The sequence below is a fragment of the Myiozetetes cayanensis genome, unplaced genomic scaffold, assembly GCF_022539395.1.
Source record: "Myiozetetes cayanensis isolate MyiCay16 unplaced genomic scaffold, myiCay2020 scf5-8, whole genome shotgun sequence".
Taxonomy (NCBI): domain Eukaryota; kingdom Metazoa; phylum Chordata; class Aves; order Passeriformes; family Tyrannidae; genus Myiozetetes; species Myiozetetes cayanensis.
In genome coordinates, this window is record NW_026087742.1 from 48,058,603 (window position 1) to 48,071,610 (window position 13,008).

General features: G+C 42.4%; 1 protein-coding gene across 1 annotated transcript in view; it reads left to right on the forward strand.

The window, feature by feature from the left end:
- Window positions 1-5,530: 5,530 nt before the first annotated feature.
- PDS5B (PDS5 cohesin associated factor B) overlaps window positions 5,531-13,008 on the forward strand; it is a 100,838-nt gene continuing 93,360 nt past the window's right edge. The window contains 1 exon segment of the mRNA XM_050331319.1: window positions 5,531-5,647. The gene's annotated coding sequence lies outside the window, so the exon portion shown is untranslated.

Below are 13,008 nucleotides of genomic sequence, written 5' to 3' on the forward strand. Positions count from 1 at the left end.
TTAACAATCTAAATTACGTTTTTGCTCCTGTGGCTGCTGTAGCATGAAACATTTTATTGCTGTCTTCCCATGCATGTCTCCAAAAAGGCACTGACCTCTTTAGGAAGAGGTCGGAGATAAAGAGACATCTACAGCTGACTCAAGATGACATGTTTGGGGAGGGGGTAATATTTCTTGTTTTGATAAAAAGACTTACTTTAGTAGCTCATTTAATCTTGCTAGTGTCCCATTGTAGCTATTAACTATTTAATGGAGAAAGCAGACGAGTAGGTGGAGTGATAGGCTTTCTACAGTTCCTCACACTGAAGAGTAACATCACATCCTCATACGCTCTGTAGTTTTGTTGTTATTTTGTTTTGGTTTTGGTTGGTTGGTTTGCCTAATTTTGTGAAATACCATATGGTATTTAATGACTCTTGTCTTCTTATTAGAAAACAGCCACAAGGCAGATGCAGATAGGTATTTCTGGTAGAATCAGACTTGTTAGCACTGAGATTAAATTGGTACTTCTAAACTTCAGAGATTATGTTGCACGTATATTAAAGCTAGTAGCTTCTGAGCATTGCTGTCTTATTCAGCTGTTTGATTTTTGTTTACCAGGAGACAATGTTGGAAACAGCACACACAGAGACAGAAAGACTCTAAAAATTCCAGTCATCTCAAGTCATTGTTTCCATGTGGCTTCCTTGCAAATTACTTAAGAGACATAGGAGATACTAAAATTAGTTGCAAAGCTAAGTCACATTCATAGTAGTATCAGCTGTTTAGTAGAAGAGTAACACTAAAAAAGTGAACCAATTTTTCTTTCTCTGAGACAAATCACTATACCTGCAAGTCGAAGGTCTCCCTCCTAAATGGCAAACCCCCCTTTCAGTGTGAAGAGCTCAGTATGTAAATGAAATATATTTCATCTGAATTGTTTTTCTAGTAAAATATTTTTGATGCAATTGTCCAAGAGTCACAATTATAAGAGAAGCAAACAGAATGGAAAGGTCATTATACCTATGCTGGAAACAAAAGTATCATTTTCACAAGCATGCTAAATTAAAAAAGGGAATTTAAATAAGTGTGATAAAAAGGGGAAAAATGCACCATGTATTTCTTCAACCTTTCAATTTTTACTCTTCTGTTCTGCCCTGATTTTGTTTATAGAACAGTTTATAGAAGGAAACAAAGAGCACTTTAATTTAAGTGATTTTTGGTAACTCATGTAGTGTTAGAAATTTAACTTGTACTTTGCATTCATATAAAAACCCCATCAACTGGCTTCCATTCTTTGTTATTTGTGCTGTCCCTTCATCTGACCCTGGTGATGACTGCACGGAGGGATTTAGTCAAAAGCGTGCTCTTAAGTCATATGTGTATAGGTAGGGAAGTTGATAAAAACTTCCCAACTTATTGCTATCAAAACCAGGCGTTCTTGGTTTCTGCTCTGTAGTCCCTCCCTTCTTCCATGTGTTAGTTCACCTTCCTATGAACTGACTGATCTTGCTATCCAGGACAGAGTTTTAGAATATTGTTAAGCTAAAATATTTTCTTCTCCTGGTGGAAAAATAAAACCAACAAATCAACCAAAACAAAAAAGATTTTGCTCCCTCCAATCTATTCCTTCCCTGGGAAGTCCCCAGGGAATATAAGATTTTTGTAAGCAATTTTAATATTTCACCATAGTGAATGAGTAGGGATTGCTGAGGTCTGCAGCACTGAGTCATTCTAGGAGCCAGATTCCAATTTTTCTTCATCCCACAGTGAGATGCTGGGGTGGTATGAAAGTCTATTTGTCCCTTCCTACATGTCAGCTTTTTTCCTATTCAGTCCTGTAAGGTATACCTTAGAGCTCTTGTTTTTATAAAACTGTTTTGTTTTATAGCTATTCTGTTTTGAAGTATCCTAAAAGTTGATATGTCTTTACGTATCTCTTTGGTTCAAGTACATGAATGAAAAAAATTGAGGGCAAAACATACATGCAAATGTCTCAGGGTTACTGTAATGAGGAAGGAGACACAGTAAAAAAGTTTAGTGAATCTTCTGCCGTTGGTGCTACCTTGACTCCTGCTTACACTGAAAGGCCAATACCATAAAAGAGTATGATCACGGGGTCACTGAATAAACATAATGTCTTGGGAAAGTGCCAGTATAGTTTCTGTGAAGGGAGAGAGTGACACAACCAGAGACTTTTAGCAGGTTTGTGAGTCAGGAAGTGCGAGGACAAGGACAAACCAGGGAACATACCTGTATTTTCAAAGAGCATTGATGCAGGTTTCTCACTAAAAGCTGTCAAAGTTACCATGCAATCTGAGTTAATGTCCTATACTGAGTTGGAAATCTGGTTGAAGGATGGAAACAGAGAGTAAAGCTTAATGGTTACTTTCCAACAATTCTCTCTTCCAGAAATGTTTGAGTTTACTGATGTTGTTTTATGCAACAATCTTTGATCTTCATCAATGACCTGGAAAAGGGAGTGCACTTAGAATGATACTTACATGATAAACTCTTCCAGGTAACTAAATGACGTGCTGGTGGAGAAAACTCCATAAGGCCTCATGAAAGTGAACGGGTAAAAAGATAGGCTTTGAGAAGTATGTCAGTGTAAGGCAAAGCATAGAATTACCTGTCAAACCTGGAAGTTTAAATTCATGAAATCTTGAAGTCACTGTTGTCAGCTCTCTGAAATCTTCGACTCAAACTGCAGTAGCAACCCAAAAAAAACCTGGTAAACAACAGAGGTCTAAGCCATCAAGAGGAGTAGTACTGAGAGTAAGACAGAAGGCAGTTCTCTTGCTTCTCTGTGGGAAATCTCAGTGTACTCCTATCTTGAATATAGTGTGCAGTTCTGGTCTGCAAGGACACAATGAATTTAAAGAATGAATTGAGAAAGATAACTAAAATTGTCCAAGGGGAGAGATTGTCAATCTGATAAAGTAGGGACTAAAAGGCCCTTGTCACTGCAGTCTACTATTTTCTCCCAACGTTTTTACAGGAAGCTGTGAGAAGGGTAGTGCTGTGTAGTATGTTCTTTGACTATGTTCATCATTGTCACTTGAACACTGTGAAGAGTATCTTTAGCACACACAGTCTGGAGCACAGGTCTTACAAGGAGTGACTGAGGGAGCTGGGGGTGTTTAGCCTGGAGAAAAGGAGGCTCAGGGGAGACCTTATTGCTCTCTACAACTACCTGAAAGGAGGGTGTAGCCAGGTGAGAGGGCAATCTCTTCTCTCAAGTAACAAACGACAGGACAAGAGGAAAGGTCTTGTCCTACCAGGAGAAGTTTAGATTGCATATTAGAAAAAATTTCTTCACTGAAAGGATGGTCAGGCCTTGGAACAGGTGAAGTCAGCATCCTGGAAGGTATTTATTGTGGCACCTGGGGACATGGTTTAATGGTGGACTTAGTGGTGGATTAATAGTTGGACCCAAGGATCTTAAAGGTCTTCTCTGATATGAAATGATTCTATGATTCCGTGTAAAGGATTTGGTCTTTGAAGTTCTGTGGCACCAACCCACTGACTTTCTCTATATGACATATTGCAAGCAAAATATTTATTTTGTGTAAATATTTTTAATCTTTCTCAAGTAAACAGACTCTGTAAGTAACATACACTTGCCTGTACTTTTGGGAGGTGGCAAATCCGGCAGAAGTGAGGCTGTTTACAGGCACCAGTGACACGTGAGACAAAACATTTCTCATGGGGGAGGCTGAGCCTGCCCTCGGGACACAGACAGCGCTGGCACAATCTGCACCGTGCAGCTCTTTTCTGGTAGGACTGCATCGAAAAGGGAGTGGGTGCTTGTTACTCACTCCCGTAGGCAGAGCAGTGGTTCCTAGTACTTTCCAAATCGGTTCGCGAGGATGAGGGAGCAGCGGTGGCGGGCGGGCTCCCTCCGGAGGACCGCGCGCGCTACTGCGAAACCGAGACGGGGAGGGAAAAGGAGTGACGATCACCTCCAAAACACCGATTTTCGAAACTGTGAAGGGTGTCGGTGCAGGTGGGAAATGACGGGCAGAGCGTGGACGAGGGAGGCCCCAGTCACACAGCACCTTGTCCTGCTCCGCGGGATGTCCGACGCTCCAGGCGCCCGGACAGGTGTCGCTGCTGTGACCTGCTCCGTCAGAAAAAAGGGAGCAAAATGTTCGCATCGGAGTATATCAGTGCACTGGTTACTTTCACAGTCATCCACTGGTTTGCAATTTCAATAGTTGTGTGAGTGTTTAACTTTTCCACTGTTTTGCAAGTATCCCTGCACCCATGTGCAAGTGTTCCATAGGAAAAAGATGTGTTCCCCGACCTAGGATTTTTCTACCTCGGTGAGCCCAGATAGACTGCACTAGGGGAATTGAGGGTAAATTTTTTTGCTCTGCATCAAGAAGTTATATCCTTGACTCCAAGTCCAGGATCCTTCCCAATAGAAAGTAATATAAAATTATCAAAGTCTTCCTCTGTTTTCTGTCTGTGCAGTAGTACTTTTGCTTTCAGGAGGAGTGGAACAAACATAATTCACTGGCAAAAATGTAAACAAGGGGAGTTTTGGAACCTGAAAAGTGATTTTTATGTAACAGTTCCTGGTAGGACTGAAGTAGACTCTGTTAGAAAATGAAGGTATTTAATGTAGTTTAAAACTTGAATGAAGATCATGCATGCTGGTTAAAATGTATTAGCAATTTTAGAAATGCTTATAGAAAGTCTGTAAAAGATTTAAAACACTAGTTACAATGTCTTGGCTATTGAAGTGTGTTCCTCACAGTAGACAAGGCCGTGGGTGTATTTCAGCAAATCTATTGAGTATGACTTGCTTTTTTAAAATAATAATCCTCTAAACACTTTTGTGCTCTCCTGATGTGTCAGGAGAAAGTTTTTCACTCAGAGGGTGGCTGGGCACTGGAGCAGGCTCCCAGGGAAGTGGTCACAGTACCAAACCTGTCTGAGTTCAAGAAGTGTGTGGAACAAGACTCCCAGGCACATGGTGTGACTCTTGGGGTGTCCTGCACAGGGCCACGAGTTGGACTTGATGGTCCTGGTGGGTCTCTCCCAGCTCAGCATGTCCTATAATTTTGTGATAAACGCAGCATTTTATCTGTAGCGGTGAAAAGAAACCACAACGCTTTTCTGTTTGCAGTTTCCTGTAAAGGCGCCCCTCAAACCCTTGCACTCAGTGAAGCAAAACCGAAGGGCTCGAGGAGCGACTCCTGGTACTTTTTCTGCTCCTTCTCCGCAGGCAAGCGGCTTCATTCCTTATTGTTTTACCACAATCCTTTAATAATCCGTGTTGTTTAGGGGCAGCGCTTGCCCCTCCGGCTCTGGCAGCTCACACCCGCAGCGGGCTGTCCGCGGCCGCCCCTCGGCCCCTCTCGCGGCCGGCCGGCCGGGCGGGGGGTGCCTCCCGCCGTGCGCGCGCGGGCCGGCAGGGGGCGCTGCTGCCCCGCGCTGGCCGCTCTCGCGCCGCTCGGCGGTTCCATTGGAGCAGCCGGAGCCGAGTTGGCGCCATTTTGAAGCCGGCAGGGGGACCGGGGCGAGCTGCGGAAGGGGAGGGGGCTGGCGGCGATTGGCTGCGGCGGCGGCGGCAGCGCCTCTCCGAGCCCCGAGCGGCGGCAGCGCGGAGCGGACCCGCCTGCGACCAGCGAGGAGAGGCGGCTGCGGCGGCGGCGGGGTAAGGAGCGCGGCACCTCGGCCGCGGGTACCCTCCACCCCGTCCCCGCTCCATTTTCCCTCCCCGCGGGCGGGGAGGCGCCCGCTCGGACCGAGCTCCGCGGCCGGCGCTCCAGGGGGAGCGGGAGGGCAGAGCTCCCCTCGGCCCGCGGCGGAGCTCCCCTTTCCCATCCCCCTCGCCCCTCCGCGGAGCTGCTCCCCTCCCCCCTTTCCTGTCCCCGGCGTGACAAATTAAATTTGCCGCGCCCCCCCGGCCCCCCGGGCGAGGGGGTGACCTTGGCTGGGGTTCCCCGGGGGCCGGGGGTCACCCCCTGGCCCCGGTGGCCCGGCGGGCGGTGTCGCGCCCGGCGCTGGTGGCTCCTCGCGGCGCGGGGTGGCGGGGGGGGGGCGGGGAGGCTGCTCGCCCGTGGCGGGGAGTGAGTGATCGCGGCTCCCCGCGTGTCCCTTCCCTCCCTGCCCCGGCTGTCCCTTCCCTCACTGCCTCGGGTGTCCCCTCCCTCCTTCCCTGTCCCGGGCAGCCGGCCTGGTTCCCACTCCGCGGGGCAGCACCGGGGCTCCCGCCGCCCTGCGCGGCTGCTGCCCGGGCTGGGCTGGGGACACCCCCGTCGCCTCCCCTCCCCTCCCGCCCGGCGCGGTCTCTGCGCGCCGCACTTCGCAGCGCTCCTCAGCGGGAAGAGCTGCCGGGGACCGCGGCTTGGTGGGTCCTTACTTGTGTACGAGCCCGGCTCTTTCGTGCTGGCTTTGCCTTTTTTTTTTTTTTTTTTTTTTTTTTCTCCCCTGCTCTTTCTTTTTCCCTCCCACTTTGCATCAGGCTCTGTTAGAAAGCGCTCGGGAAGGGAGGACGGGGAGAGGGGGTGGGGGGCGGTTGCCGCCGCCTGGTAGATGGAAAACTATGAATTTTACATCTGAATTGCCAGATGGAGAATGGTTAATTTATAGGTTATGTATTGTTTACGTTGAGAGCCTCCGGTCTGGAATCTAGGTTCGTAACTTCATCCCGCTGAAAATAAATCACTATCTGTTCTTCAAAACAAATCAACAATTAATGACGGTGAACAGTCCTGGAAAATTAAACTGCAGCAGACGAGCTCCTCTAGAGCTGGATTTTGTCTTGCCAGCCTTATTCTGACTTTTATGCTTGCTTGCTTGCTGCACGGTTGCTTTCTGAGGGCTGTGATTATTTAGTTAGGCGTTTAACACAACTGCTGAAGCATTCTCGTGTTGGTCTTTGTTTTGTGCTTGCTGTGTAGGTGCTTTGGCTGTAACTGATTTCTCTTTGCTGGGGATGGAATAGAAGGAGCATTGAAAATTTGAGTGCCTTTATAGTTGAAAACGGGTGTCAAATCACGTTTTGGGAAGGGGATAAGATGACATGCATTCTCTCTGGTTTTCCTCTTACAAACCAGTGGAATAGTTCAGTTTTCAGGTGATAGAAATTTTGCCTGATAAGTCTTGTATATAATATAGATATGCTAAACGTTATATTGTGTAAAGTAATAAGTCAAAAACGTGAAACATCTGAACATATACCATGCTCAGACCATCCTAAAAGAAGACTGAGAATGACAGACCATCAGGTGAGGTAGTTTAACAGAGGTGTATGTATCATGTTCATCACAGCGTTCGAAAGCGTGCACTACTGGAGAAAGTAGTTGAGTACTTTAGCACTTGCATGACGTCCTGTGTCTGTGTTCAAAGCAAGGTTGTACTTGATGGCTATAAGGTGGGGGGCTATGGAGTGCATATGTGTGTGGTGTGGTGTTTTGATTTTGAGTTTTTTTTAATATAGTTCCTATATATCTACGTGTCTCTTGCATTCTCTTTACTAGTTAGTATACAAACTGGATATACTGTAGTTGAGTTTTTGATTAAACAACCAGATAAATCAAATTAAAGTGGAAAATCATATGTGTATAGCACTTGTATGCAACTATTCTTTTCTCTTGTGCCATGAAAATATTGAATTTAGACTGTATCTAGCAAGCTTACTTATGGACTGAAATTGAGCAAGTCAACTAAGTCATTATTAAGCTGTAATTAACCATATAAAAACCAACAGTCATTGCTAGCATTTGGAAAAGCACAGTAAAGAAGTATGGGCATGACCTCAGGCTTTATCCATTTTTGTGTTCTGCAGAGGCTCTGTTACCTCCAGTATATCGAGGTGCATTTTCTTTTGGGAAATGTTGCTCTCTACCAGTCTTTCAGGTTATACTCTGTCCTTTCTTCCTTGAGTCATTGAGTCACCCAGTTTATATTCATACAGAAGAGTAAGAGGGTGCATGGTTATGTGCAGGAGTCTTTTAGTTTAGTATTTTCATTTAACTGTGTTTGGAATAAATGTTGTTTTTTTCTTTAAACCTGAGTTTGGAAGAGGTGATAAGGGCTACTTGTTGCACAAGGAGAATTTTCATGGATGCAATGAATAAGAAAATGTAAAGCTGAACAATAAAAGCAGGCAAAATAGGAGATGAAGGAAAATGTGATACTGCAACTCATAATTTTTCCCTACCAGTTTCATTCCTTTCCCTTAATGTTACTTATCCCAAATACATACCCTCCTCTTTCTTGACATCTTTCCTGCTGCCTTCAGACAAAGTTCCTTTATAGAATCAAAAAGTGGGTCCGATATGTCGTACATTATCTTACCACTTGTCAGTACCATTCTCCTTTTAACACATTTCTAAAATAATGTTGTTTTTAATCTTAGCACTAAATGTCAATAATGCAACATGACATTATCTTTGAATAGACTGAGAGAATATCAACGGCTTTCAGTCAATTTTGAAACTGGGTGGTAAAGGAAAACTGAGTAAACTTCTAAAAGGATGTGTTAGTGTGACAATCTTTGGTGGTGAAGTGTTGTGTTAATTTTCCAGATTTGTAGACCCTCTGGACTGTTTGAGCAGCATTGACAGACAGATCCTGGAAGGAATCAAGGCTTTTAAAGAATTGCAAAACATATACTTTAAGAAAAATAATTTTTCCTTGCCCTCAGAGGTTGAACATCTAAAAGTCAAGACTGCGCATGTATATGAATGGCATACCTATTGCTTTTCCATTGGTGGCCTCTTCAGTTGAATGTAGTCTCATGGAAAAGTTGAGGGGTTTTTTGTCTGTTTAGTTCTGACAGTTAAGTAAGACATATCAAAAGTGCAGGGTGTGAATGATAATTAACTTTGTTATTTTAGCAAGTTTGTGGTTTATTTCAAAACCTCTTTAGAACATTTTGGGTTCCACAATAAAAATGCTACTAATTTGAATATTTACTGTAACACATATAATTTGAGGGAATTCCATGTAAAACAACTCATATTTTAGCTGCATTTCCAAGAATGAAAGTGTTAACGCCTCCACTCTTTTTAAAGGTTATTACTGTCTGTCTCAGCATATACTGCTTTTCAACCTTTTCTAAAGTGTGAGGAAGTGCTTGAAGTACTTTCTGAGGATTAAGTCCTCTATTACTTTGTCCCCATCTGTGGAATTTACTATTTCACATCCTATCCTAAGCACTGGAAAAACATTTTACATCATTCTGCGTGTTTTATACTGCCTGATCTTCACCTCTATTTTTTCTTCTTCATCTCACAACAACTTTGGTATTAATATGCTGCAAGAAATAATAATAAAAAAATCTACCATACCTCATTTGCAACAGATGGGCATGTTTGTACTAATCGTCTTGTGTCTGTCACCATTTATATGGTAGTACCGTAACCAGGGATCAGGACGACCCCATCTGGGGTGTTCAAATTTAGACCCTGTTCTTTAAAGATCGATTCCATACAATACTAACTGTGTGTACTTTTTCTCTGACTTTATTGGAAATCCTGGTGGATGTTTTTGCTGCTGAAATGAGATGCTTCACTTGCATGCTTTTTAATGGACAAAAAAAGATATGAAGTTAGCAGTCAGAAATGTTTTTGTCTTAATTGCTTCCATTGTGTAGTCACCTAGACTGCATTTTCATATTATCATAGAATGGTTTGGGTTCAGAGGGATCTTAAAGATGGTCTAGTTCTACCCCCTGTGCTGTGGGCATGAATACCTTTCACTGACCAGGTGTTCAGAGCTCCATCCAACCTGGCCTTAAACACTTCCATAGATGGGGCAAACTTTCTGGGCAACTGTTCTAGTGCCTCACCACTCTCACAATAAAGAACTTTTCCCTAATATCTAATCTAAACCTTCTCTCTCTCACTTTGAAGCTATTCCTTGTCCTATCACTGCATGGTCATGTAAAAAGTCCCTCTCTGTCTTTCTTTTAGGCTCCCTTCAGGTACTGGAAGGTCACAATTAGGTCACCCCAAAACCTTGTCTTTTTCAGGCTGAACAATCCCAATTCTCTCAACCTTTCCTCATAGGAGAGGTTGCTCCATCCCTCACATCATCTTGATGGCCCTGCTCTGTACTTGGTCCAATAAGTTGATGTCCTACCTGTGCTAGGGGCAGGAGTCTTTTTAAAGAGTTCTAGATTCAGCTAAAACGTAATCAGCTTAAGTGACTGTTGAGTGAGGCTTTCCACCTCTGTGTAAATATATTGGTTGACCATGACTTCTGTCAAAGCAGCCACTGGCTCTCTCTGAAACATCTCCAGTGTATCTACATTGTAGGTCAATTCAACATCAAAAATCTAAATTCTGAAAGTCTTAGAAAGGAAGGGAGCAAATAAGAGACTATTAAAAGAATGAAAGAAATATAATAGTTACCCTCACTAAGTACAAATATACTGCTCACGAGGAAGTCCTGAAAAAAATTTACATCAAAACTTCCTGTATGTAATCTTTGGGCCACCTTGAATTTGAGTGTTTATTTGGATGTACAGTTTCAATGAAGACAAATCAGATTTCTAGGAAGTTATTGTTAGGTTTCTCTTCTTAACAAAAAGTTGAGTTGTCATTTATGAAAAATGAGTGGAAGATACTTCATGGAAACTTTTAATTAGATTTAGGGATTCTTTTTACCTGCATCTCTCTTCTTACAATTTGAATGACTTTTCCTGTGGAAAATGTGACAGAGGTGCTGGGCAGCTTGCCGTTAGGTGTGATGCTGTTTCGATAATTTTGTTATTTGAAAATTCAGTATGAAGCATCATGTGTGCTTCCTCAACACAGGAACAAAGTATATGGAAGCATCTACAGCTTTTTGTGCCACCAGTCTGTGAAAGCTTTTGTGAGGGACAATGTCTGTGGATACTCCAAGTACCACCCAGTGCTTTTCAAAGGTCTAAGGGAGACAAATTGTCTTAATTTCATAGTCTTGATTTTCTTCCTCTGGGAATGAAGTAGTCAGAATAAGGCTATAACGTTTTGCTTTCCTGGTTTTTGGAAACAGAAGAAAGAATAGATAAGCCAATGATAAAACCTTCAGAAGATTTGTGAGGGAGTTTTTCAGAGAGACAGTGAGTAGGAGATGCATTTCCTCTTCTATTTGCCCAAATTAATTTATACGATTTTTAGTTCTTGGAAGTGTTTCTATAACTGAAGGAATTAAGAACAGATATTTTCCTACATGTACTGTTTTTGGAAAAAATATTCTGTGCTCTTTTTTAATGACTGATATATCTGTACTTTGAGAACTCAAAACATTTTGAAAGTTTTCCCCAAGTGACCAATGTTGCCTGTAGTAAGCTCTCCATTAGGTTGCCCATACTGTTTTATACATATATATATATATGTAGGAGCATATTTAGAGTAACTTTTTATTTCTTAATTGGACATTGCCGCCTTAATCTTCTGTATTGCATACAAAAAAGCAATATTAAATATTTAAAATATTTAAATAATTAAAACAATATTAAAATTGCAATTTCTTTTTTAAAAATAGGAAATAGTTTAAATTAATTTCTGTCCTTGTAAGGGTATGTTATGGTAGTTTTTTGTTATATTTTTTTTTCAGCTCGCTGTCGCTGTATTTAGGAATTAGAGCTGCATATCAAAGTTGGCGGACATATTTTCCAAAAACTGGGAAGTGTAAAATGAATTGTCAGGGGACTGTGGGAAAGGAAAGCATATCTAGTTGATTTGAATGATTGAATGTCACTTTGGGATACTGGAATTCATTCTTTCTGTCAGTTTCTTGTGATCCCAGTCAAGGCTATTTAAACCAAACTTTCCCAAAGAGTGTATTGCGTATTAGTAGTGCATCCATTTCCTGGGAGACAGGCTCTAGACACGATCTACTTCTGCTTGGCTCAACAGAAACTTTAGTTTCAAATGCAGTTCTGGATAAAATGGTGTACTTGAAGAGTTGTGTCCTAAATTTCTCTAACTGCAGGCAAAATTGGTGGACAGTTCTTAAATTTCTGTTTGTAACTTGAGTTACTTGTCTATAAAATGAGAAGAAAACTAATTCTTGTAAAAAATTTGTGAAAGTGTTGTGGAAGCAAGTTATGGCACACTAACATAATACCGCTGTGAATCCTTACAAAAACCTAATAAGAAATTAAATCTTTTCAGAGTGTGGCTTAAGGAGAATATAAGGAACAGACATAAAATTTTAAGGAGAAAAGTTGAATAGCTTTACTTTGAATGAGAGTGAAGAAGCCCTATGGTGTGGAAAAAAGTAGTGACGGATCAGGTGTATCAGCTCCTTTGTGTGCATTCTCTGTAATATTGTATAAGAAACTTTAATTCTGTTTCCTATCTCTTAAAAACTGATTTTGCAATTATTTCCATACTTTCATTGTTACTTTTTAAGAAAACTTAGTAAACATCCACTGTATGGATGTGCTCCCATGAGTCATTATGTTGTAACCTTTAGCCTCTTGTATCTACCACTACTTGATGGAGTGATGTTAGCAGCAGTAAGTTTTTCTCTTGTAACCAGCATCGAGTGGGATGAGGTATGAGAGCTTTTCAGTGGATTTTTGCAAACATTCTTGATTTTGGTGAAAGGGCAGTGTAACATATGGTGATTGCATGTTGTACTGCAGGCCCTAGAAATGACTTAGTTCTGCTGTGGTGCGTTCTCCTCCTGCCATCTGCAACTGATCTTTCTGCTCTGGTCTCTCTATAGTCACTTCTCTGTCTAGTTTGTCCTCATACCTCTTAGGTTTCTACTTCCAATCCTTCATTGTCTAAGTTCATCTTACTTTCTCTCTCACCTTGTTCAACACTTCTTAGACTTTACAAAATTGTAGAGTAGGTAAGGTTGGAAGGAACCACTGGAGGTCATCGAGTCCAGGCCCTCCTGGCTCAAACAGTATCCCCTAGAGTGTGTTGCTGGGAACTATGTCCTCATGGCTTTTGACTATCTCCAGGGAAGGACACTGTACAACCTCTCTGACCAGCCTGTTTCAGTGGTCAGTCACCCTCACAGAAATGTTCTTCCTTGTGTTCAGGTGGAACTTTGTGTTTCGGT